The sequence below is a fragment of the Mixophyes fleayi genome, chromosome 7, assembly GCF_038048845.1.
Source record: "Mixophyes fleayi isolate aMixFle1 chromosome 7, aMixFle1.hap1, whole genome shotgun sequence".
In the NCBI taxonomy this organism is placed as follows: domain Eukaryota; kingdom Metazoa; phylum Chordata; class Amphibia; order Anura; family Limnodynastidae; genus Mixophyes; species Mixophyes fleayi.
Genome location: NC_134408.1, coordinates 77422106 through 77447841, shown reverse-complemented (window position 1 = coordinate 77447841; position 25736 = coordinate 77422106). Strand labels below are relative to the sequence as shown.

General features: G+C 42.4%; 1 protein-coding gene across 1 annotated transcript in view; it reads right to left on the bottom strand.

Annotated features, from left to right (window-relative positions):
• The window catches only part of NAB1 (NGFI-A binding protein 1), a 613281-nt gene that overhangs the window by 43712 nt on the left and 543833 nt on the right, over positions 1–25736 (bottom strand). The window lies entirely within an intron of this gene.

Below are 25736 nucleotides of genomic sequence, written 5' to 3'. Positions count from 1 at the left end.
TTGTAATTTTTCCTCTGATTTCCTCTAAGCCTAGCACCCTCCATTTCTAGTGCATGTCTTTCTCTCACACATACCCAACTGCCCACCAGCTTTGTGATCACACACACACACACACACACACACACACACACACACTCCACTGCCAACTTCACCAGCTTTATTCTCACCTCACCTGCTGTGTACCAGTGTCTCACACATGGCACCCCATTCTTACCAGCTTTTCTTTACATGTCACCAAATATATCCAACAAATTTAGGTCATGTGCCATCCAATATGCCCACAAGCTTTTCTCTCACGTGCTAGCATGTATGCCCACAACCATATCTTATGTGCTACATTGAGTGGTGCATCATGTATGTATGTTCAGGCAGACAGTGGTGGCGTACATCATGTATGTATGTATGTTCTTAGATGCAGTGGTAGGGTGCAGCATGTATGTTCTTGCAGGCAGAGGTGGGGTGCAGCATGTATGTTCAGCCAGGCAGTGATGGGGTGCAGAATGTATGTCTGTATGTTCAGGCAGGCAGTGGGGTACAGCATGTATGTATGTATGTATGTATGTTCTGACAGACAGTGGCGGGGAGCAGCATGCATGTCTGTATGTTCAGGCAGGCAGAGGTGGGGTGCAGTATGTATGGATGTATGTTCAGGCAGGCAGTGGTGAGTTGCAGCATGTATGTATGTATGTATGTTCTGTCAGGCAGTGGTGGGGTGCAACATGTATGTTCTCTCAGGCAGTGGTGGGGTGCAACATGTATGTTCTTGCAGCCAGAAGTGGGGTGCAGCATGTATGTATGTTCAGGCAGGCAGTGGTGGGATGCAGCATGTATGTCTGTATGTTCAGACAGGCAGTGGTGGGGTACAGCATGTATGTATCTATATATAAATGTTTTTGTTGATAAGTATAAGGAGGCTCGTTTTTTCGAGAAAGTTATTTTTTTAGTGTTGCACATCAACAAGTTATGATATAGCTATAACGTGGAAGCAATATATATTTAATAATGGAAAAAAGGTTTTTAAGTGATAGATCTTCCGATACCGGAAGTGATGGAGGGTCCGTTACCGGAAGTGATGTCATATCGCTCAGTCCGGCCGGATCTTTGGATAATGACATTTACAGGTGTTTCTGCTTTGTGGGACCATATAAACTGGACATTTGGACTAATATACCATACTACATACCCGGAATCCTCTTGAAAAAGTCGAGTGACGAAACGCGTTGAGGGGGATAAGGCGGTTTCTGTGTTTTTTCCGTGGATCACCATATCTACCCCGGCCAGGTGGTTTTGAGAGATCCGTGATTACCATCAGGAAAGACTGCAGATAAGCCTATATTTGTTATATACTATGTACGGGCGCATTTTATATATATTAAGGATTTTATCTTTGTAATAAAACACTTTTATGGATCATATTGATAAGAGTTTATGTTGGTACCCAGTTTTGAGGAATTGTTGGTAGCCTTATTTGGCATACTACACCATAATAGTTTTGCTCTGAGTCCATAGTGATCTGAACTTCTGGAGCCAAAAGGACTGGACATCAAGGAGTCTATATAGGATGTCGGGAATCTAATTACAGATAAGCTGTTTATTATTTGTCTTTTGGTACGAGGCCAATTCACTTGTTTGCCACATTGAGAAGACTAATTGTTGGTCATTTAATACACTATACGTGGCGCTTCTCTCTTTTTGTCTTTTAGAATTATTTGAGCACTTGCAAATGAGTGCTTGTTTTTTGAGGAGCTGCCTGCTGCGTAAATCGGTATGTTTTTATATTTATATTGTGTATGAGGTACACACATATACATAAAAATTATTGTCACAAGTTTGGTGTTTTTCTAATAATGCACTAAGCGCCTTTTGCTTATAATTTTTCTATGTATGTATCTATGTTCTAGTATGCAGTGGTGGGGTGCAGCATGTTTGCTCTGGCAGGCAGAGTGGAGGGCAGTTTGCATGTTCTGGGAGACAGTTTTGGGGTGCAGTTTGTAAGTATTTATGTTCTGGCAGGCAGTAGTGGGGTGCAGCATGTATGTATGTATGTATGTTCTGGCAGGTGGAGGTGGGGTGCAGCATGTATGTATGTATGTATGTTCTGGCAGGCGGAGGTGGTGCACAGTATATATGTTCTGGCAGGCAATGGTGGCGTACATCATGTATGTATGTTCTGTCAGGCAGTGGTGGGGTGCAGCATGAATGCTCAGGCAGGCAGTGGTGGGGTGCAGCATCTATGTGTGTATATATTCAGGCAGCCAGTGGTGGGGTGCAGAATGTATGTATGTTCTGGCAGGCAGTGGTGGCGTACATCATGTATGTATGTTCTGACAGACAGTGGCGGGGAGCAGCATATATGTCTATGTTTAGGCAGGCAGTGGTGGGATGCAGCATGTATGTCTGTATGTATGTTCAAGAAGGCAGTGGTGGGGTACAGCATGTATGTATCTATGTTCTGGTATGCAGAGGTGTGGTGCAGCATGTATGCATGTGTGTTCTGGCAGGCAGTGGTATGGTGCAGCATGTATGTATGTGTGTTCTGGCGGGCAGTGGTGTGCTGCAGCATGTATGTATGCTCAGGCAAGCAGTGGTGGGGTGCAGCATGTATGTATGTTCTGGCAGGCAGTGGTGGGGTGCAGCATGGTTGTATGTATGTATGTTCTGGTAGGCAGTGGTGGGGTGCAGCATGTATTTATGTGTGTTCTGGCAGGCAGTGGTGGGGTGCAGCATGTATGTATGTTCTGTCAGGCAGTGGTGTGGTGCAGCATGTATGTATGTTCTGGCAGGCAGTGGTGGGGTGCAGCATGTTTGTATGTATGTATGTTCTGGCAGGAGTGGTGGGGTGCAGTATGTACGTATTTATGATCTGGCAGGCAGTGATGGTGTGCAACATGTATGTATGTATGTTCTGGCAGGCAGTGGAGACGTGCAGTATGTATATCCCACTCCAAATGGCACTTACCTATAGTGGTAATAACCATGATGGCAAAGTAATAGGAGCCTGAAAATTTCCACAGGACCCCAGCCTGATGAGGCTCAGACTGCATGTGACAAGCTCAATCTGCCTGTAGTCCTCATTGGAGAAGTTGTACTTTGAGGCAGATCTTCTCTGCTTTAAGCTTCTCTTCCTCTCTCATCATGGAGTCCAACTGCAGGGCATCAAAGACAGTGGCCCCGACCAGCAGATAGGTGAATGTGCAGATGATGAGGGTCAAAGTCTGCACGTTCTTCCGCTTCATGGCCACAATCAACTGGCTAGTGAGGGGATCATGTCCTCCCCTTCCTGTCTGTAACTCAGTTACTGCGGGTCTGAATCCTGGAATGTTGGATGCCCCTTTTAGAATGAAAGTTAGAAAACTCCAACCACCCCGGGGTTGAATCGATAGCACCTACGTTTAATAATTAGGCCTCCCTCCAACCCCAACCTTGAAATAATTGTACTCACATTTGTTAAATAGACCTATTTACCTCCAGCCAACCCTGACATTAAATTAAAAGAATTTCCAATTTATAATTAAACCGATTTCCCTCTCTCCAAACAACCCCAGCAATAAATCATAGCATTTACATTTCAGAAATATAACCATTTCCCACAACTATCCCCGGCATTAAACAATTCATATTCACATACAGTAATTGGCCCTCCTCCGCAAACTCCATCCCACATTCAATTAATAGCCCCAAACCACTCAAGCATTAAATTAAAGGTCCCGTCACCTCACCTTAAACGAATATACCCCACTGATAAATTAAATAGTCCCACAATCACTCCAAAAATGAAATAGCACCCATTAATTAGTCCCACCTACATTCCTCCAATAAATTAATAGGCCTACCACCCGAATTGTATTATGACCCCCCCTCTTCCATCACATGTTATATTAACATAGCCCCCTCACATGCTACAATGACATACCCCCCTTTCCCTCACAGTTTACAATACCATAACCCCCCTCCCTCACAGGTTTCAATACCATACCCCCCTCCCTCACAGGTTACAATGTCATACCCCCCTCCATCACAGGTTACACTATCATACCCCCCTCCCTCACAGGTTACACTATCATACCCCCCCTCCCTCACAGGTTACAATACCATACCCCTCCCCTCACAGGTTACAATACCATACCCCCCTCCCCTCCCTCACAGGTTACAATAGCTTACCTCCCTTCCCTCCCTCACAGGTTACAATACCATATCCCCCTTCCCTCCCTCACAGGTTACAATACCATACCCGTCCCCTCACAGGTTACAATACCATACCCCCTCCCCTCACAGGTTACAATACCATACCCCCCCTCCCCCCCTCACAGGTTACAATACCATACCCTCTCCCCTCACATGTTACAATACCATACCCCCCTCCCCTCCCTCACAGGTTACAATACCATACGCCCCTCCCCTCCCTCACAGGTTACAATAACATACCCCCTCCCTCACAGGTTACAATAACATACCCCCCTCCCTCCCAGGTTACAATACCATACCCCCCTCCCTCCCAGGTTACAATACCATACCCACCCTCACAGGTTACAATACCATACCCCCTCCCCTACCTCACAGGTTACAATACCATACGCCCCCCCTCCCAGGTTACAATACCATACCCCCCCTCCCTCACAGGTTACAATACCATAAGCCCTGTCCCTCCCTCACAGGATACAATAACATACCTCCCCCTCACAGTAGTGCCCCAGTTAAATTTATGCCACAATTCATATTATGCCACACAGTAGTGTCTGCAAACAATATTATACCAGAGTAATGCCCCCAAACAATATTATGCCACACAGTAATGCCCCCAAATTATGTTATGCCACACAGTAGTGACCTAAACAATATTATGCTGCACAGTAGTGCCAAAGTTCAATTTATGCCACAATTCATATTATGCCACACAGTAGTGCCCCCAAACAATGTTATGTCAGAGTAATGCCCTCATACAATATTATGCCATACAGTAGTGCTCCAAATAATGTTATGCCACACAGTAGTGCCCCCAAACAATTTTATGCCACACAGTAGTGCCCCCATGTTATGCCACACAGTAGTGCTCCCAAACAATGTTATGCCACACAGTAGTTCCCCAAACAATATTATGCCACACAGTAGTCCCCCCAATGTTATGCCACATAGTAGTACCCCAATGTTATGCCACACAGTAGTTCCCCCAATGTTATGCCACACAGTAGTGCCCCCATATTATGCCACACAGTAGTGCCCCCAACAGGGGGGAGTGGTTGGTGGTTGCCGGGGGTGACAGTGGGGAGTGGTTGGTGGTTGAAGCCTGGGCTAGGCCCAAATGCATGACAAGAACCTTTTTAAGACCTTAAGTAGCTTGATTTGACTAGAATGCATGAGTATCATGCACGGGTTAACTTGTATATATATATAAATATATACACATATATATATATATATATATATATATATATATATATATATCTAATATATATAAGCCTAGCGGCGTGTGTTAGTCTGTGTGTGAAAAAAAACAAAACAAGCTGCAGCGCCACCTGCTGGGTGGAGTTATACACTGACCTACTAAATTCTTAGCATTATCTAATATATAAAAGTAAAAGCCTAGCGTTGTGTGTTAGTGTGTGTGGAAAAAACTATTTTCTCAGAAAGGGCTTATCCAATTGACCTGAAATTTGGTATACTGACATTATTTGACAAAAAAATTAGAATAGTGAAGTCAGTTAACTTCCATCATCCCCCCTTCCCCTCGTGGGAGGGGTAGTAAAGGCTAAATTTACGAGTTGAGGGCTCAAACTCATTTTCGTGAGGTAATTTTACCTCATGAACAGACATGTGTAGCGGCGTGTGTTAGTGTGTGTGTGTGTGGAAAAAACTATTTTCTAAGAAAGGGCTCATCCAATTGACCTGAAATTTGGTATACTGACATTATTTGACAAAAAAATTAGAATAGTGAAGTCAGTTAACTTCCATCATCCCCCCTTCCCCCCGTGGAAGGGGTAGTAAAGGCTAAATTTACGAATTGAGGGGTCAAACTCATTTTCGTGAGGTAATTTTACCTCATGAACACACATGTGTAGCGGCGTGTGTTAGTGTGTGGAAAAAACTATTTTCTCAGAAAGGGCTCATCCAATTGACCTGAAATTTGGTATACTGACATTATTTGACAAAAAAATTAGAATAGTGAAGTCAGTTAACTTAACATTCCATTAGTAAAGGCTAAATTTACGAGTTGAGGGGTCAAACTCATTTTCGTGAGGTAATTTTACCTCATGAACACACATTAAAAAGGGCGCTTGCGTCGGGAAGTAACGTTCTTCCCCTGAGGAGGCCTGGGCTAGGCCCAAATGCATGACAAGAACCTTTTTAAGACCTTAAGTAGCTTGATTTGACCAGAATGCATGAGTATCATGCACGGGTTAACTTGTGTGTATATATATATATATATATATATATATTAGGGATGTGCACGGGCGACTTTTGAGGTCTCGTGTTTTGTGTTTTGGATCCGGATTTTCTCGATGTTTTGGGTTCGGATTTGTTTCGCAAAACACCTGCCGAAAGGTTTTGGTTCGGATTTAAGGTTTTGGATTCGGATTTTTTTTGAAAAAAGCATAAAAAGTTAAAAAATCAATTTTTTGGGCTTATTTTCACTCCTACGCTATTATTGACCTCAATAACATTCAATAACAAGCATTTCCACTAATTTACCGTGTATTCTGAACACCTCACAATATAGTTCTTAGTCCAAAACGTTGCAACGAGCTATCTTTCTGGACTGCGTAGTGGAGTGGTCCCCACAATATAATAAGAAAACCATCAACTGGTCTTAATCGCACCAAAACATGTACCTGGACTGCGTAGTGGAGTGGGTCACCACGATATAAATTAAAAACCCTGAACTTGTATGATTCGCACCAATAATGTACCTGGACTGCGTAGAGGAGTGGGTCACCACAATATAAATTAAAAACCCTGAACTTGTATGATTCGCACCAATAATGTACCTGGACTGCGTAGAGGAGTGGGTCACCACAATATATATAATAAGAAAACCATCAACTGGTATGAATCTCACCAATAATGTACCTGGACTGCGTAGAGGAGTGGGTCACCACAATATAAATTAAAAACCCTGAACTTGTATGATTCGCACCAATAATGTACCTGGACTGCGTAGAGGAGTGGGTCCCCACAATATATATAATAAGAAAACCATCAACTTGTATGATTCGCACCAATAATGTACCTGGACTGCGTAGAGGAGTGGGTCACCACAATATAAATTAAAAACCCTGAACTTGTATGATTCGCACCAATAATGTACCTGGACTGCGTAGAGGAGTGGGTCACCACAATATAAATTAAAAACCCTGAACTTGTATGATTCCCACCAATAATGTACCTGGACTGCGTAGAGGAGTGGGTCACCACAATATAAATTAAAAACCCTGAACTTGTATGATTCGCACCAATAATGTACCTGGACTGCGTAGAGGAGTGGGTCACCACAATATAAATTAAAAACCCTGAACTTGTATGATTCGCACCAATAATGTACCTGGACTGCGTAGAGGAGTGGGTCACCACAATATAAATTAAAAACCCTGAACTTGTATGATTCGCTCCAATAATGTACCTGGACTGCGTAGAGGAGTGGGTCACCACAATATAAATTAAAAACCCTGAACTTGTATGATTCGCACCAATAATGTACCTGGACTGCGTAGAGGAGTGGGTCACCACAATATAAATTAAAAACCCTGAACTTGTATGATTCGCACCAATAATGTACCTGGACTGCGTAGAGGAGTGGGTCACCACAATATAAATTAAAAACCCTGAACTTGTATGATTCGCACCAATCATGAACCTGGACTGCGTAGAGGAGTGGGTCACCACAATATAAATTAAAAACCCTGAACTTGTATGATTCGCTCCAATAATGTACCTGGACTGCGTAGAGGAGTGGGTCACCACAATATAAATTAAAAACCCTGAACTTGTATGATTCGCACCAATAATGTACCTGGACTGCGTAGAGGAGTGGGTCACCACAATATATATAATAAGAAAACCATCAACTTGTATGATTCGCACCAATAATGTACCTGGACTGCGTAGAGGAGTGGGTCACCACAATATAAATTAAAAACCCTGAACTTGTATGATTCGCACCAATAATGTACCTGGACTGCGTAGAGGAGTGGGTCACCACAATCTAAATTAAAAACCCTGAACTTGTATGATTCGCAGCAATAAATGTACCTGGACTGCATAGAGGAGTGGGTCACCACAATATTATTAAAAAACCCTACACAGGTCTGAATTCCACCCAAAAAGTTTATGGACTGCGTAGTGTAGTGTTCCCCACAATATTATTTAAAATTTTTGCAGCAACAGTCAACGTTGTTTAATATCTGATACACCTCTATCTGGACTGCATAGTGGAGTGGCCCCGATACCCAATTTGGTACCGGGGCCACAATACCTCCTCCAAACATGGTACAGACTAGAGATGGTCACTGACCCCCGTGTTTTGGTTTTGGATTCGGTTTTGGATCTGGATTACCGTCGTGTTTTGGTTTTGGTTTTGGTTTTGCAAAACCGCCATTGCGTGTTTTGGTTTTGGTTTTGGTTTTGTTTGGTTTTGTTTTGCAATTTGTTATAAAAATTTCATTTATTGGTGCTAAAATAACATAATTTAGGTATTATTTTGTAGCTACATTATTATTAACCTCAGTAACACTAATTTCCAGTCATTTTTTATTCAATTTTGAACACCTCCTATGTCACAATATGATTTTCATACACTTGAAAAGAAAAATTGCTGCAGTTCTTGCCAGTGATAACAAAAAGGCCATTGTCATGCCTGGGCATAAGACCAAAAATCCACCTCTTAAGTGTGGAATTATTTTTACACGAATCCTGGCAAGAGTTGTCTATCCATTTGTAACATTTTGAAAGCCACACTCAGTAGAGGTAGGGACCTTAACCATCTGGGATCCTCATCCATGTTTCGTCATTTTTCAGCGAGTTATTGGCAAACTGTTGGGAAAATCAGAAACTTTGGTTAAAAAAAAATTAACAACAAGCATTCCAGCATAATCTACCTCCCTTCTCTCATCTACATCCCAGCACCTGCAATCTTCCCCCCCAACAATTGGCAAGTAAACAATCCTCTGCAAGAGGAAGCAAGAATGAAACCTGTCACCCAGTCGCAAAGCGGATCACAGACGCCCTGGGTACTATGCTAGCGTTAGATCTGTGTCCAATGTCCACTATTAATACAGTTGGTTTAAGACATTTAATTGAGGTGTTATGTCCCTGTTAGCAAATGTCATCACTATACCATTTTACTAGAAAAGCTTATTCTCTCCTGTACCGGAAAGTTCCTAAAAATGTCATTATTGGGTGACAAAATGGTATTCTACCCACTGTACACTTAACCACAGATATGTGTACAAGCGGAACTGGGCAAACAAAAGATTATATGACTGTGAAAGCCCACTGGGTTGGTCTTTCGCCTTCCCCAGCATGGACAGCAGCAGCATGTACCCAGGTGCATCACATTTTTGAGAAGTAGGCTACTCTGTGTATCAGCAGCTTCACTAAGAGGCATACAGCTGACAAACTGTTCCAAAAACTAAGGGATGTCATTGAAAGATGGCTAATCCTGCTTGGAGTCTCCTGAGGATATGTCATTTCTGATTACGACCCCAATATTGGTCCAGCATTACAGCGGGGCTGAATTCCATCACATTTCCTGTTTTGCACACACTATCAACTTGGTGTTACAGAACTTTTGAAAAATGACATGCAGGAGATGCTGTTTGTGTCCATAAACATTTAGGGTCAATTTGTGGTTTCTGCAACAGCATGTAGGAGAATACAGCAGCTGCAAGAAGACTAGCATTTGAGGGGAATATACTTTAGTCCAGCGAAGTAGTTACCTGTGAAGAAAGTGCAGACACAGTTAGCTTGAGTCAAGTGATTGCCTTAATAATAGATTTTGAAAAGGTGCTACATAAAATTATAGTGTGCAATAAAACAAAGTAAATGTGCTAACTATATTTTAATTGTAGATGAAATACTTAATTTTCTTTGCAAGGATCCCAGACTTATCAACATCTTGTTGGGACGTCTTCTCCTTCAGTTTCTCTGGCAACTGCTTGTAATAAAAGAAATTGCTTTCCCAAGACACCCAGTGGTGATGCAGATGAGTCCGCTAAACATTTTGATATTTGCTGTGCTGTAAAAGAATTGCCCAAAAACCGTGACAGCTCTGCCCTAAAATCAACTAGTCATTCCCTTTGGAAGGCCATTATCAGCAATTACATCATACTACACAGACTTCTATGATATTGGGATATTGGGATGAATTAGTATTGTTGGAGGAAGATTATCACTAAACCCTGCCACCTCTCCAGTTTCGCAATGAGCTATGGTACAATAAAATGTAACTGCAGATTTAGACCAAGACTGTCAGCCCTATTATTTCTATTTCAGCAATTACAATTAGCAATGGAGCAATGGAGCTCTTCTCTTTGGGTGTTACCTATATAACGCAGCACAATTTGCCTGCAAATTCTACAGACAAGCCTGCTTGTCTTCCTCTCCATCAATGACTCTTAGCAATTGAGCACTCGTCTTTGGGTGTATATTACACCCAAACATTATTAGTGAAAATTATGAAAAATACAGTTTAATCCCTGATAGGCCCTCCACCATCCTTTGCATGTTAATAGTAGGATTGGTTGGAATTATGGTCAAGGTCACACATTTTTTTGACAAATCCTTCAAACCAGCCCAGATGTCAAACTGTTGTGGTCTGCCCCCTGCGTCATCCCTGCTTGTGTTTGGAAAGTGCATATTGGTGCCAGAACCTCACATGCCAGAACTGCTCCCACTGGTGCCACACTGCTGCAGGACTTACACAATCAACCGCATCCTCATCGTCGGATACCCAAATCTCCCCCACATCCTCTTCTAAAGACAAAGTGTCATCCTCACTTGGTGTATCACCGGCTACACTCGGGCTGTTCAGGCACACATCAGCAGAACTGCTGAAAGGGCCCTTCTTTATGGGTAGACTAACAGAATGGTCACGATTAGACATCCCACTGTTGGATGGACTCTCCACAGGGATTGTTGTCATTTGTGAATCAGAGAAAATATTCTCCTGTAATGCCTCACTGTTATCTTGCAGCTCGGCTTTGACGCGTAACAGTAGTTGTGCACCAATTGTAGGCTGGGTAACTTTTTGGGATCTGCCACTAATAGCCAAAGGTGAAGGCCTCATTCTCTCTTTGCCACTGCGTGTGTAGAATGGCATGCTTGCAATTTTTTTTTTATCGTCACTTAACTTTTGCTCAGTTACACTTCTTTTTCGCTTCAATACAGTAAAAATTTTTTGGGTTTTTGTTTTTTGCACTAATTTGAAAACACTCTGTTGTTTGACATCGCCTTGGCCAGATGACGTACTGGGAACACTAACATCAGGACTGGTGACAGAACCTGGTTGCTCATTTAGATCATATGTGGACTGCTTTGAATCCATTCTGAGCGCAAACCACTGGGGAGTGCTAAAAATTATTTAGTAGATTCTGCTGACAGTTATGACTTTTGACAGCCAGAAATATTAATGCACAATTAGGGAGGACACCCCAAAAACACTGAGGTGTGCTACAAATTATTTAGTAGATACTGCTGACAGATATGACTTTTGACAGCCAGAAATATTAATGCACAATTAGGGAGGACACCCCAAAAACACTGAGGTGTGCTACAAATTATTTAGTAGATACTGCTGACAGATATGACTTTTGACAGCCAGAAATATTAATGCACAATTAGGGAGGACACCCCAAAAACACTGAGGTGTGCTACAAATTATTGAGTAGATACTGCTGACAGATATGACTTTTGACAGCCAGAAATATTAATGCACAATTAGGGAGGACACCCCAAAAACACTGAGGTGTGCTACAAATTATTTAGTAGATACTGCTGACAGATATGACTTTTGACAGCCAGAAATATTAATGCACAATTAGGGAGGACACCCCAAAAACACTGAGGTGTGCTACAAATTATTGAGTAGATACTGCTGACAGATATGACTTTTGACAGCCAGAAATATTAATGCACAATTAGGGAGGACACCCCAAAAACACTGAGGTGTGCTACAAATTATTTAGTAGATACTGCTGACAGATATGACTTTTGACAGCCAGAAATATTAATGCACAATTAGGGAGGACACCCCAAAAACACTGAGGAGTGCTAAAAATTATTGAGTAGATACTGCTGACAGATATGACTTTTGACAGCCAGAAATATTAATGCACAATTAGGGAGGACACCCCAAAAACACTGAGGTGTGCTACAAATTATTTAGTAGATACTGCTGACAGATATGACTTTTGACAGCCAGAAATATTAATGCACAATTAGGGAGGACACCCCAAAAACACTGAGGAGTGCTAAAAATTATTGAGTAGATACTGCTGACAGATATGACTTTTGACAGCCAGAAATATTAATGCACAATTAGGGAGGACACCCCAAAAACACTGAGGTGTGCTACAAATTATTGAGTAGATACTGCTGACAGATATGACTTTTGACAGCCAGAAATATTAATGCACAATTAGGGAGGACACCCCAAAAACACTGAGGTGTGCTACAAATTATTTAGTAGATACTGCTGACAGATATGACTTTTGACAGCCAGAAATATTAATGCACAATTAGGGAGGACACCCCAAAAACACTGAGGTGTGCTACAAATTATTTAGTAGATACTGCTGACAGATATGACTTTTGACAGCCAGAAATATTAATGCACAATTAGGGAGGACACCCCAAAAACACTGAGGTGTGCTACAAATTATTTAGTAGATACTGCTAACAGATATGACTTTTGACAGCCAGAAATATTAATGCACAATTAGGGAGGACACCCCAAAAACACTGAGGTGTGCTACAAATTATTGAGTAGATACTGCTGACAGATATGACTTTTGACAGCCAGAAATATTAATGCACAATTAGGGAGGACACCCCAAAAACACTGAGGTGTGCTACAAATTATTTAGTAGATACTGCTGACAGATATGACTTTTGACAGCCAGAAATATTAATGCACAATTAGGGAGGACACCCCAAAAACACTGAGGAGTGCTAAAAATTATTGAGTAGATACTGCTGACAGATATGACTTTTGACAGCCAGAAATATTAATGCACAATTAGGGAGGACACCCCAAAAACACTGAGGTGTGCTACAAATTATTTAGTAGATACTGCTGACAGATATGACTTTTGACAGCCAGAAATATTAATGCACAATTAGGGAGGACACCCCAAAAACACTGAGGAGTGCTAAAAATTATTGAGTAGATACTGCTGACAGATATGACTTTTGACAGCCAGAAATATTAATGCACAATTAGGGAGGACACCCCAAAAACACTGAGGTGTGCTACAAATTATTTAGTAGATACTGCTGACAGATATGACTTTTGACAGCCAGAAATATTAATGCACAATTATGGGGGACACCCCAAAAGCGCTGGGGAGTGCCAAATATAAAGAAAAAATAATAAACCTCTATCCTCCTCTCTGCACTAGCGATTTTGGTTAGAGCAATTGCAAGAACAATATGGTATTCTCTGTCCCTGCTCTAATTAGCCTATGACTACACCCTGCTCTCTCCCTCTGTCAAATGGCGATGGATTGCTGTGGAGGCGTGTATTTATAAAGTTGAAGTATCGCGAGAACCGAGTCCCGAGATCCGACGACGTCACAATGACGTTCGGCCTCGATTTGGATTCGGAATGGGCGGGAGAGTACCGAGCTGCTCAGCTCGGTACTCGGATACCCAAAGTTCGGGTGGGTTCGGTTCTCGGAGAACCGGACCCGCCCATCTCTAGTACAGACCATTCGTCATTGAGATCCCATCAAGTATGTTAAAGACAGACAGGGTCGAAGTGTTATTGGTTGAATTTGTAAACCAAAAAACTGTCCCTGTTGCACATAGTCGTGCAATGAAGACTGACTTTTTCATTTAAAGGCACCATCTTTCAAGTGTAGTGTTTGTAAGTCATATTATACTTTTGGTAAAATTGGTTTATTTTGTTCCTCTTTATGGTAACTACTAATAGAAATAAAGTATTAAATAGAAGCGGCAGTTCCTCTTTATGGGAATTAGTAATAGAATTAAAGTATTAAATAGAATTAAAGTATTAAATAGAGTGGTATAGAGTGGTAGTGTGGTATAGAGTGGTCCCCACAATATAATAATAAAACCCTCAACTGGTCTGAATTCCACCAAACAAGTATCTGGACTGCGTAGTGGGGTGGCCCCGGTACCCAATTTGATACCGGGGCCACAATAAAATAAATACACCCTCAACTGGTCTGAATTCCACCAAACAAGTATCTGGTCTGCATAGAGGACTGGCCACTGGCCACCACAATATAATATATAGAAAACCTTCAACAGGTCAGAATTACACCCAAAAATAGTATCTGGACTGCGTAGAGTAGTGGGCACTGGGCACCACAATAAAATATATAAAAAAACCTTCAACAGGTCTGCATTACACTGCACATACGGCTGCTCCTCCATCCTCTCCATCATATACATGTTGGAGTTTCAGCGTGTGAAAACCTCTTGTTTTTGATAATGTCAGTGCATTTTGAATATTTTTCAATTTGCCCCACACCACTGAATGTACTTTATCAATGATACGCATCTATCTATCTTGACGGCGTAGTGTGGTGGCCCCGGTACACAATTTGGTACCGAGGCCACAATATAATTAAAAAACCCTCCACAGGTCAGAATTCCACCAAAAAAGGGTATGGACTGCGTAGTGTGCCCGGAACACAATTTTTTACAGCGCCAACAATATAATTAAAAAATTGGGCATCAACTGTCACTGTTGTTTAATATCTGATACACCTAAATATGGACTGCACAGTGGAGTGGCCCCGGTAGTAAATTTGGTGCCGGGGCCACAATACCTCCTCCAACTTCCAAGTGTAGTGTTTATAAAGACAGACAGCGTCGAAGTGTTATTAGTTGACTTTCTTAACCCTAAAATTGTCCCTGTTGCAAATATTCGTGTAATGGACAGTTACTTTTTCATTGAAAGACTCAAGCTTTCAAGTGTAGTGTTTATAAAATATAAACAACAATACAGTAGTTTAGAGCACGTCAATACCTCTTGTTTTAAATTATGACAGGGCATTTTACTTTTGGTTTAATTTCTTGAATTTGTTTAAATTTGGTTTTACTTTTTGAACATGGCAAACGACTGTTGATTGGTCATATAATGCAAAAAAAAAAGTTCCAAGATGGAACTGTCCTTGGGCCCTCACACCCACCCTTATGTTGTTGAAATAGGACATGCACACTTTAACAAACCAATCATTTCAGCTACAGGGCCTACCAAACAACTTTGGCTGAAATGATTGGTTTGTTTGGGCCCCCACACCAAAAAAGCTATTCATCTCTCCCTGTACAGACTAAACAGGCTCTACTGAGGCAAGATGTCGTCCTCATCCTCAACCTCTGATTCCTCTCCCCCTACAGTGTGTACTTCCTCCTCATCACACATTATCAATTCGTCCCCGCTGGACTCCACAACCACAGGTCCCTCTGTACTATCTGGAGGGCAATGCTGTACTTCATTGAGGAATTGATTATTCATTTTTATAAACATCATTTTTTCAACGTTATGAGGAAGCAACCTCCTTCGCCGCTCACTGACCAGGTTCCCCGCTGCACTAAAAACTCTTTCCGAGTACACACTGGAGGGGGGACAACTCAGGTAAAATAGAGCCAGTTTGTATAGGGGCTTCCAAACTGCCTTTTTTTCCTGCCAGTAACAATATGGACTGTCTGACATGTCTACTTGGATGGTGTCAGCAAAGTAATCATCCACAATTTTTTCTATTGTGACAGCATCCAATGCAGCGAGAGTAGACATGTCTGCAATGGTTGGCAGGTCCTTCAGTCCGGACCAGATGTTATCAGCATCCCCGCCAGCGCCTCTTTTGGGAAAACTGAGCTTTTTCCTCGCAGCCATAGATGTGGAAGAAAATGAGGGTGGAGCTGTTGGCATGTCACGGTCCTCTTCAGAGGACAATCTCCTGACCAGCAGGTCTTTGCACCGCTGTAGACTTGTGTCCGCCGGAAACAGAGACACAACATACGCTTTAAACCGAGGATCGAGCACGGTGGCCAGAATGTATTCCTCTGACTTTAAAAGAGTGACCACCCTCTGATCCTGGCAAAGCGTACGAAGGGCTACATCCACAAGAGCTACATGCTTGGTGTAATCGCAATGGCTTACCAGCTCCTCCCTCACTTTCTCCAGCTGCTTCTGCAACAGCCTGATCAGGGGAATGACCTGACTCAAGCTGGCAGTGTCGGAACTGACTTCTCGTGTGGCAAGTTCAAATGGCTGCAGAACCTTGCACAACACGGAAATCAGTCTCCACTGCGCTTGACTGAGGCGCATCCCCACTCCTTTGCCTATGTCGTAGGTGGCTGTGTAGGCCTGAATAGCCTTTTGCTGCTCCTCCATCCTCTGCAGCATATAGAGGGTGGAGTTCCAGCGCGTCACAAACTCTTGTTTGAGGTGATGGCAGGGCAGGTTCATGCTTTTTTGATGTGCCTCTAGTCTGCGGTAGGCACTGGCTGAATGCCGAAAGTGTCCAGCAATTTTGCGTGCCACCGCAAGCATCTCCTGCACACCCCTATCACTCTTGAGGTAATGCTGCACCCCCAAATTAATGGTGTGGGCAAAACATGGGACGTGCTGGAAATTGCCCATATTTAATGCCCGCACAATGTTACTGGCATTGTCTGACACCACAAATCCCCATGAGAGTCTAAGTGGGGTAAGCCACTGGGAGATAATTTCCCTCAGTTTCTCTAATATGTTGTCAGCGTTGTGCCTCTTATTAAAGCCTGTAATACACAATGTTGCCTGCCTTTGCACGAGCAGCCATTTTGTAGATGCTGCTACTGATACAGCTGTTGCTGTTGCTGCGGAAGGGGATGCATCTACCCAGTGGGATGTCACAGTCATATAGTCCTTCGTTTGCCCAGAACCACTTGTCCACATGTCTGTGGTTAAGTGGACAGTGGGTACAACCGCATTTTTTAGAGCACTGAGGACACTTGATCGTACTTCTCTGTACATTTTTGGTATCGCCTGCCTAGTGAAGTGGAATCTCGACGGGATTTGGTACCGGGGACACAATACCTCCATCAACCCTCTAAATCCCACTCCACTGATGGCGGACACCGGGCGCACGTCTAACACCAACATTGCAGTTACAGCCGCAGTTATACGCTTTGCAATAGGGTGACTACTATCGTATTTTGTGGTCATGGCAAACGACTGTTGGACGGTCAATTGTTTTGTGAAAGACTTAGCGGTCTTACGACTTCCCCTCTGGGAAGATGACCGACTAACAGCAGCAACAGCAGCAGTGGCAGTAGTAGGCGTACCGCTGCAGAATTCCTCGGATGAATCCTGTATTGAGGAGGACTCAGTCTGGCTGCTGACTTGGGCTGCAGGACTGAATCTGATGGAGATTGTGGAGGAAGTTGACGAGGAGGGTGTTGCTGGTGTGTATCCAACTGGACCACGGGATTTAGGTGTCCCTGTACCGATGAGGGTCCTAGCCCCAGTTCCTGAACTAACCACTGAACTATGAAGGTTATTCAGGTGACGTATAAGGGAGGATGTTCCTAGGTGGGCAAGATCCTTACCCCTGCTTATTTGAGCTTTACATAAGCTACATATGGCCATACATTGGTTGTCTGGATTTGGATAAAAATAACTCCAGACCGAAGAGGTGCATTTTTTGGTCTTCTGACCAGGCATGACGATGGGCTTTTTCATCCCATGGACATCAGCTGTTTCCCCCCCTGGTGCCTCATTTACAATAACCACATCACCATCCTCATCATCAAGTTCCTCCACAGCGCCAGCTACATCATCAATAGGCTCCTCCCGAGCCACCTCTTCCCGTACAGTGATGGGAAGGTCAGGCTTGACAACCACCAACACCCTTGGACTCGCCTTGAGGATTTGTGATAATTTCTCTTTAGAAGGCAGAGTTGTTTGCTGTTTTGTTGCTGACAGCATAACTCTCTTCAATTTTTTGGAGGGGAGGGAGGAGGAGGAGGGATAAGATCCGTGGGTGAAGCTGAACCACTAGTCATGAACACGGGCCAGGGCCTAAGCCGTTCCTTGCCACTCCGTGTCGTAAATGGCATATTGGCAACTTTACGTTTCTCCTCAGATGATTTTAAGTTTCTCTTTTTGCTACTTTTTCTTAACTTGGGCTTTTTGGATTTTACATGCCCGGTACTACGAGATTGGGCATCGGGCTTGGAAGACGACGTTGATGGCATTTCATCGTCTATGTCATGACTAGTGGCAGCAGCTTCAGCATTAGGAGGAAGTGGGTCTTGATCTTTCCCTACTTTATCCTCCAAATTTTTGGTCTCCATTATATGTAGCACAAGATACTGCAGAATGTGTGAACTTGGTAATATTGCAGTACCAATGGACTTATACTGCTGGATTGGTTTTGCAAATTTGGTTATAATTACTTTTTTTTTTAATTTTTAATTTTAATATTTTTTATAATTTTTTTTTTAATTTTTAAAAACTTGGGAATAATGGGGAAATAACTATGCCCTTAGAAGCACAGAGCACAGGACACAGCACCACTGGACTGAACAGGACACAGCACAGGACCCAGCAGCACTACGGAACTCAGCAGGACAGAGCACAGGACACAGCACCACTGGACTGATACTGCAGAATGTGTGAACTTTGTAATATTGCAGTACCACTGGACTTTTACTGCTGAATGTGTGAACTTGGTAATATTGCAGTACCAATGGGCTTATACTGCTGGATTGGTTTTGTAAATTTGGTTATAATTATATATTTTTTTTTTTAATTTTTTTTTTTATTTTACTTTTTTTTAATTTTTTAAAAACTTGGGAATAATGGGGAAATAACTATGCCCTTAGAAGCACAGAGCACAGGACACAGCACCACTGGACTGAACAGGACACAGCACAGGACCCAGCAGCACCACTGACCTCAGAAGGACAGAGCACAGCACACAGCACCACTGGACTGATACTGCAGAACACAGCACAGCACAGCACAGAACTAAACAGCATAGAACAGAACTAAACAGCACAGCACGAGATCTACCAGGACAGAGGACCACCTAACACACCCTCCCTCTACCCTGATCAATGCCCGAGTGAAGATGGCGACGACTAGCGGGGAATTTATAGGATCCGAGTATCGCGAGATCCGACAACGGGATTATGAGTCAGAGCCTCAGTTTTAGATCTGAATTTGGCGCCAATACCCGGATCTGTCTCGGATCCGACTCGGATCGGCAACGTTCGGGTGGGCTCGGATTTCAGAAATCCAAGTGCGCTCATCTCTAATATATATATATATATATATATATATGTATATATATATATATACACACACACATATATATATATATATATATATATACACACATATATATATTTATATATATATTCACATATATGTATACAAGTTAACCCGTGCATGATACTCATGCATTCTAGTCAAATCAAGCTACTTAAGGTGTTAAAAAGGTTCTTGTCATGCATTTGGGCCTCCTCCTCAGGGGAAGAGCGTTACTTCCCGATGCAAGCGCCCTTTTTTAACGTGGTTTTGTCCACATGTCACCACCTCATCATTTTTCTCCATCACCTCATCCTTCATCTTCATCGCCACATCCTTCATCAAGCTACTTAAGGTGTTAAAAACTCCCCACTGTCACCCCCGGCAACCATCAACCACTCCCAACTGTCACTTCTCCTTCAAGAAATATATAGGTCAGTGTATAACTCTATATATATATATATATATATATATATACACAGACACACACATATATATATATATATATATATATATATATATATATATATATATATATATATACTGTAAGTGTTATCATTGTTTTTATTGGATGTTTTATAGACTGAATATTTCCTGACCTTATTCAAGTTTGAATTTATGTGGGAAATTACGTGAGCACTAATTAGAAAAAGCTCAGCTGAAGTGTTTATCACCACTCATTATTATTATTTTGGTGGCACTATGTCATATTTTTGTATTACATGTGTAACTAACACATTATGGGGCATATTCAATTAGCTTTCCGGTCCGCGGGATCGCGCCGGAACAGCCGCGAAACTTAATCCACATTACCGCAATAACGTGGATTTTTGTTCGCAGCCCACAGGGTTGCGAACGAAAATCTGCATTATTGCGGTACCGTAATACCGGCAATAACACGCACTTTCCGCGGTAACGCACGTTACTGCGAACCGGAACCCAGCTTTGGGCTGTGAACGAAAATCCACGTTATTGCTGTACTGTGTATTGACTACGCGGCCCGTTCCGGCGCGATCCCGCTGACCGGAAAGCTAATTGAATATACCCCTATATGTCTTATGAGATACCAATAGCGCTGAAAACATCTCTTTCATTCACTCCATTTTTTTATATTATCACAGTTAAGACATTTTATCTGTATCATCGACCGGATTGCTGAATGGTTATGACATGTTCTCTGAGCTCTTACTCGAATACTAACATTGGCATAGCCTTTTAAACTGCATTTTTGGATTAGTGTCCTATACCAAGGGCTTGCTTTTCTATAAATGAAAACTGTATTTGGCCAGGATCCAAATTCCAATTTTAAGATTATCATTGTTTGACCTTATTTATATCTGTTATTGTGATTTTAATCCATTCATTTATAAATAATTTATCATTTCACTTACCACAGTGCATACTATTTTATTTGCGCCTTTGGAGTTATCTATCTGTTTCTATTAGATTTTAAGTAATCTAAAAAGTACTTACATGTAAAGTAAGAGGAAATTACATGTGCCTTGAAGGCAAAATAATCTGGAGGACTAGGAAGGAGGTTATCTTCCTCCTGACCAGCAATCTCTGCCTCTTCCACCCAATGAACCTTAATCCTGATGACAATGTTATGAAATATCACAGAGAGCTTTGATGTTGCACACAATATCCGGTGCATACATAAGTGCTCCACCAGACTAGTCATGATCAAGGCAACCGTTCTATAAGGGATATGGTAGAGATATACATGGAACTGTATGCGAATTACATATGAGTAATGTTACCCAAATCATACAAACAATTAGGGAGATATTTTTACATAATACTACATTAGTCCACAATTGATTGGAATACAATACACCATAATGGAAAGTGTTTTACATTTTTGCAAAGGTACTAGACCTACCATTTATTAGTACAAGGTATACCAATCTATTTATGACAACAAAGGCCTAATTCTAAATGCTGATGTGATTGAAAAAAGTATCTAATAGCCATGCATCTCTAGGTGGCCTGGCACCTCATTGCCACTGTTGTAATCTACGCCACATGCCTGATAGTCTGAAGTTAAATTGGTCATGGGTATTTCCTGGCCATTTATCAACCAGGCATCAAGTCTGAAGAGATGCATCACATATCATCATCATCATCATAACCATTTATTTATATAGCGCCAATAATTCCGCTGCACTGTACAGAGAACTCACTCACATCAGTCCCTGCCCCATTGGAGCGTACAGTCTAAATTCCCTAACACACACATACACAGACAGACACACACACTGACTAGGGACAATTTGTTAGCAGCCAATTAACCTACCAGTATGTTTTTGGAATGTGGGAGGAAACCGGAGCACCCGGAGGAAACCCATGCAAACACGGGGAGAACATACAAACTCCTCACAGATAAGGCCATTATCGGGAATTGAACTCATGACCCCAGTGCTGTAAGGCAGAAGTGCTTAGCTGGATATCGATTGAGTGGAAACGTTTTCTATTGGAAAAAAATCCTCTATTGCACCTATAACGTGCGGAGAGCCAGCTTTGATGGCAAAGTGACGCTTTATGGGCACAAGGGACTCCTCATTGAGTGGCAGATGGATAAATTGATTGTTAAGCATCAGGAAAGCATCAGGACAACTTTCAGTACACGACTGTGGTTGCCTGGAACAATCCGGCCACGACACCCACTGTGGTCTGGCATGAATCAGACACACAGAAAGGCACTACTGCCAAGAGTTTAGTCAGCGGTTAGTATTGCTGTCAGAATGTTGCGCAAAGGCTCAAGGTCACTCTGCACAATGCATTTTGACATGAGGTGGTAGCCGATAGCGACATATCACCTCAACATCTGACATCCCAAAGAGGCTGCCGACTGTGTAACAAATGCACAAGAGAAAATAGGAGCGCTAGGTAAAACACTTCAATAAAATTAATTTATAAAACCACTAGGTACATATAATGTGAATATGGCCATAGACACCAGGTATTAAAAAGTTACATAATGGTGCACATAACTGTCACATGTGATATACTATGTATACTGTATACTAATCACATGTGACAGTTATGTGCACTGCTATATATCTTTTTTTTTTTTTGCCTTGATAAAGCTAAACTAGCGAAACGCACGTCTGCGTTTTGCTCTGTGTACCTGTCCTATAATATTAAAGGAGCCTACCGTCTCTATATAGATAGAAATTATCTTTCACATTTGTACGATAGCTGACAGGCAGACTATTAATGCTGTTCAGATAACTTACTATACCTAGACAACAGGCTATATGAACGAAGGAATGCACTAGGGCAGCGGTTCCCAAAGTGTGTGCCACGACTCCCTGGGGTGCCACGGCGCTATCACAGGGGTGCCGCGATCGCCCTCGGGGAAAAAAAAGGAAAAAAAAAAAGAACTTACCCATCCAGCGCCGGATCCTCCTCACTGTTCTCAACTTCTTACTGACTGCCTGGCGTGACGTCGTCACGTCCAACAGTGTCAGTGAGGAGCAGGAGCAGCAGCAGAGAGAAGACATCGGAAAAGAAGACAGCAGAAAATGTAGAAGAAGGTAAGTAAAGGAACAGAGAGTGAAGGGGGGCAGAGAGAGAGAGACGCTGAAGGAGAGGAGGGGGACACAGAGACGCTGAAGGAGAAAAGAGGGACACAGAGAGACACTGAAGGAGCAAAGGGGGACACAGAGAGACGCTGAAGGAGAAAAGGGGGACACAGAGAGATGCTGAAGGAGAGGAGGGGGACACAGAGAGACGCTGAAGGAGAGGAGGGGGACACAAAGACGCTGAAGGAGAAAAGGGGGACACAGAGAGACGCTGAAGGAGAAAAGGGGGACACCGAGAGACGCTGAAGGAGAGGAGGGGGACACAGAGAGACGCTGAAGGAGAGGAGTGGGAAACAGACGCTGAAGGAGAAAAGGGGGATACAGAGAGACGCTGAAGGAGAAAAGGGGGACACAGAGAGACGCTGAAGGAGAGGAGGGGGACACAGAGAGACGCTGAAGGAGAAAAGGGGGACACAGAGAGATGCTGAAGGAGCGGAGGGGGACACAGAGAGACGCTGAAGGAGAGGAGGGGGACACAGAGAGACACCCAGAAGGACGCTGAAGGAGAGGAGGGGGACACAGAGATGCTGAAGGAGAAAAGGGGGACACAGATAGACGCTGAAAGAGAAAAGGGGGACACAGAGACGCTGAAGGAGTCTCAATGAGGAGTGCCACTCAATGAGGAGTCCCTTGTGCTTTATGGGCACAAGGGACTCCTCATTGGGTGGCAGATGGATAAATTGATTGCTGAGCATCAGGAAAGCATCAGGACAACTTTCAGTACACGACTGTGGTTGCCTGGAACAATCCTGCCACGACACCCACTGTGGTCTGGCATGAATCAGACACACAGAAATGCACTACTGCCAAGAGTTTAGTCAGCGGTTAGTATTGCTGTCGGAATGTTGCGCAAAGGCTCAAGGTCACTCTTCACAATGCATTTTGACATGAGGTGGTAGCCGATAGCGACATACCACCTCAACATCTGACATCCCAAAGAGGCTGCCGACTGTGTAACAAATGCACAAGAGAAAATAGGAGCGCTAGGTAAAACACTTCAATAAAATTAATTTATTAAACCACTAGGTACATATAATATGAATATGGCCATTGACACCAGGTATTAAAAAGTTATATAGCAGTGCACATAACTGTCACATGTGATTAGTATACTATGTATACTGTATACTAATCACATGTGACAGTTATGTGCACTGCTGTATATCTTTTTTTTTTTTTGCCTTAATAAAGCTAAACTAGCGAAATGCGCATCAGCGTTTTGCTCTGTGTACCTGTCATATAATATTAAAGGAGCCTAACGTCTCTATATAGATAGAAATTATCTTTCACATTTGTACGATAGCTGACAGGCAGACTATTAATGCTGCTAGACAACAGGCTATATGAATGAAGGAATGCACTAGGGAATCTTTATACCTAGCTATTAACAAGAATCAGTTTCCATGCCTTATACGTTCTAACGATAACTGACAGGCAGACTGTGAATGGTATTTAGACTGCTTATCCTACTGAATCAAGGGGCTATATAAATGAAGGAATCACAGTAGTATGTTCTAAATTCAGTCACTATCGAGAAACAATTTATCCGTTCCTTATATGTCTCAATAGCAGCTGACAAGCAGATTGCTAATGTTACTTAGTCTGCTAATTATGTTGACTTAAGAAGTTGCAAACGGAGGAATCTTCAGCATTGTTTTTTAGAGCTAATTACCAGTGAGAGTTAATCTCTCTGTGCCTTACATGAATCAACAGCTGACCAAGGATAGCTGACAGGCAGACGGACAGTGTCTTTTAGATTGCACATTATACTGAACTAACAGGCTAAAAACGAATCACAGTATTGCATTCTAAATTTAGCCACTACTAAGAATTAGCCCTTTTGTTTGTGTATATTTCAACAATAGCTGACAAGCAAATTGCCAGCGTTATTCAGACTGATAATTATACTTAACTAACAGATTGCAAACGGAGGCACCTCAATATCACATCATAAAATTAACTTCTATTGAGAGTTAATCTCTATGTGCCATATATGTCTGAACAAATAACTGATAAGCAGATCGCTAGCACTATCTAAAACCGTTAATGATATTAAGTTAACAAGCTATAAACGGAGGAATATACAATTAGCTTCTCCATGCTTTATATGTTTGAATAAAATCAGACAGGCATACAAACAATGCAAATTGGACTGTTAATCATATCGAACTAATGTCAATGGTATTTAGACTGCTTATCCTACTGAATCAAGGGGCTATATAAATGAAGGAATCACAGTAGTATGTTCTAAAATCAGTCACTATCGAGAAACAACTTCTCCGTTCCTTATATGTCTCAATAGCAGCTGACAAGCAGATTGCTAATGGTACTTAGTCTGCTAATTATGTTGACTTAAGAAGTTGCAAACGGAGGAATCTTCAGTATTGTTTTCTAGAGCTAATTATCAGTGAGAGTTAATCTCTCTGTGCCTTACATGAATCAACAGCTGACTAAAGCTAGATACACACTACAGAAATTTCCACCAACTTTTTATGCCGATTGATTTTACATGCGATCGATGGTCCGATCGCTAGGTCCATGGACTGCATACACACTAGCCTTGTTTAGGACGATAAAGGGAAGAGCGGACGTCCCTTTAGCAAATTTTACAGCCGTGTTGTCGTGAACAATGATTGCAATTTCGTACACACTGAGGCAACATTTGCGGGGCA